Source organism: Enhydra lutris, unplaced genomic scaffold (assembly GCF_002288905.1).
Source record: "Enhydra lutris kenyoni isolate GAN:26980312 unplaced genomic scaffold, ASM228890v2 scaffoldscaffold79, whole genome shotgun sequence".
Taxonomy (NCBI): domain Eukaryota; kingdom Metazoa; phylum Chordata; class Mammalia; order Carnivora; family Mustelidae; genus Enhydra; species Enhydra lutris.
The window spans coordinates 4,762,184-4,765,129 of NW_019154163.1; the positions used below are offsets into that span (position 1 = coordinate 4,762,184).

A 2,946-nucleotide genomic window follows, 5' to 3' on the forward strand; every position below is an offset into this window, starting at 1 on the left:
TTACATGTCTATCCTTATTCCAGTACCACATAGTCATGATTGCTGTAGCTTTGTAAAAAGTTTTGAAATTGACACGTGAGTTCTTTGATTCTGTAGTTTTCCAAATTATTTTTTCCCCAGGTCCCTGCATTTCTATTTGAATTTTTGGACCCAATCATCAATTTCTGCACAAACAAAAACAAAAACGCTCATTGAGTGCGGGGCTAGATCTTTGGATTGCTGTCTTCTTCTCAACCCGAGCCAGGCCCACACATAAGCAACCATGTCTAAGGGACCTGCAGTTGGCATTGATCTTGGTACCACCTACTCCTGCGTGGGTGTCTTCCAGCACGGGAAAGTAGAAATAATTGCCAATGATCAGGGAAACCGGACCACCCCAAGTTATGTCGCCTTCACCGACACCGAATGATTGATCGGTGATGCTGCAAAGAACCAACTTGCGATGAACCCCACCAACACAGTTTTTGATGCCAAACGCCTGATTGGACGGAGATTTGATGATGCTGTTGTCCAGTCTGATATGAAGCATTGGCCTTTCATGGTGGTGAATGATGCTGGCAGGCCCAAGGTCCAAGTAGAATACAAGGGAGAGACAAAAAGCTTTTATCCAGAGGAGGTGTCTTTTATGGTTTTGACGAGAATGAAGGAAATCACAGAGGCTTATCTTGGGAAGACCGTTACCAATGCAGTTGTCACAGTACCTGCATACTTCAATGATTCTCAGCGTCAGGCTACCAAAGATGCTGGAACTATTGCTGGTCTCAATGTACTTCGAATCATCAATGAGCCAACTGCTGCTGCTATTGCTTATGGCTTAGACAAAAAAGTTGGAGCTGAAAGGAATGTGCTGATCTTTGACTTAGGAGGTGGCACTTTTGATGTGTCAATCCTTACTATTGAAGATGGGATCTTTGAGGCTAAGTCCACAGCTGGAAACACCCACTTAGGTGGAGAAGACTTTGACAACCGGATGGTCAACCATTTTATTGCAGAGTTCAAGCGCAAACATAAGAAAGATATTGGTGAAAACAAGAGGGCAGTTTGTTGCCTCCGTACTGCTTGTGAACGTGCTAAGCGTACACTTTCTTCCAGCACCCAGGCCAGTATTGAGATTGATTCTCTGTATGAAGGAATCGACTTCTATACCTCTATCACTCATGCCCGGTTTGAAGAATTAAATGCTGACCTGTTCCGTGGCACCCTGGACCCTGTAGAGAAAGCCCTTCGGGATGCCAAGTTAGATAAGTCTCAGATCCACGATATTGTCCTGGTGGGTGGTTCTACCCGTATCCCCAAGATTCAGAAACTTCTCCAAGATTTCTTCAATGGAAAAGAACTGAATAAGAGCATCAACCCTGACAAGGCTGTTGCTTATGGTGAAGCTGTCCAGGCAGCTATCCTTTCTGGAGACAAATCTGAAAATGTTCAAGATTTGCTGCTGTTGGATGTCACTCCACTTTCTCTTGGCATTGAAACTGCTGGAGGAGTCATGATTGTTCTCATCAAGCGTAATACTACCATTCCTACCAAACAGACACAGACCTTCACTACCTACTCGGACAACCAGCCTGGTGTGCTTATTCAGGTGTATGAAGGTGAGCATGCCATGACCAAGGACAACAACCTACATGGAAAGTTTGAACTCACAGGCATACCTCCTGCTCCTCGTGGTGTCCCTCAGATTGAGGGCACTTTCGATATTGATGCTAATGGTATCCTCAATGTCTCTGCCATGGATAAGAGCACAGTAAAAGAGAACAAGATTACCATCACTAATGACAAGGGCCGCTTGAGCAAGGAAGATATTGAGCGCATGGTCCAGGAAGCTGAGAAGTACAAAGCTGAAGATGAGAAACAGCGGGACAAGGTGTCTTCCAAGAATTCACCTGAGTCTTACGCATTCAACATGAAAGCAACTGTTGAAGATGAAAAACTTCAGGGCAAAATAAATGATGAAGACAAACAGAAGATTCTTGACAAGTGCAATGAAATCATCAACTGGCTTGATAAGAACCAGACTGCAGAGAAAGAAGAATTTGAACACCAGCAGAAAGAGTTGGAGAAAGTCTGCAACCCCATCATCACCAAGCTGTACCAGAGTGCAGGGGGCATGCCAGGAGGAATGCCTGGAGGCTTCCCTGGTGGTGGAGCTCCTCCCTCTGGTGGTGCCTCCTCTGGGCCCACCATTGAAGAGGTTGACTAAACCAACCTGAGAATAAATAGGTTGAGCATTGTTCCACACACAATATTCAAAGGACCCAAATTTGTAGCAAATTCCATGGCCGTTGTAATGTTGAGCTGCTATAGCAAAAAAACTGGGCATTCTTGATACTTGAATATGGAATATGTGCACAGGGAAAGGAAATAAACATTGCACTTTATAAGCACTGTATTGTTAAGTGGAAAATGCAATGTCTTAAATAAAACTGTATTTAAAATTGGCACCAAAACAAAAACAAAAACAAAACCCAGTGGTATCTTTGATATTTTATTGAATCTGTTGGTCTATTTAGGAAGTTCCATTTGCCATTTTAAAAATATTAGATCTTTTGATCTATGAACATAGAATGTGCTTCTCTTTATTTAGGTCTCTAATTTCCTTCAATGATTTTTTTGAAGTTTTCAGGGTATATGTTTTACACCTCTTTTTGTTAAATTTATTCATAAGTATTTGGGATTTTTGATGCTACCTTATATGGAATTGTCTTAATTTTGTTTTGGATAGCTTATTGATCATGTACAGAATTACAATACATTTTAAATATTAATGTATTCTGCTACTTAGCTGACCTCATTTATTATTTCTGACAATTTGGGGAAGATTCCTTAGGATTATGCATATGATTATATTATTTGCAAATGTAGATATTTTGACTTCTTTTCCATTCAGGTGATTCCCCCCCCCCCATTCTTACTTATTTGCTCATGGCTAGAACTTCCACTAAA

General features: G+C 41.7%; 1 pseudogene across 1 annotated transcript; it reads left to right on the forward strand.

Moving 5' to 3' along the window:
- Positions 1-262: 262 nt before the first annotated feature.
- Positions 263-2,461, forward strand: LOC111160896 (annotated as a pseudogene). The gene has a single exon (XR_002641518.1). The product of XR_002641518.1 is annotated as a heat shock cognate 71 kDa protein pseudogene (transcript).
- Positions 2,462-2,946: the final 485 nt, after the last annotated feature.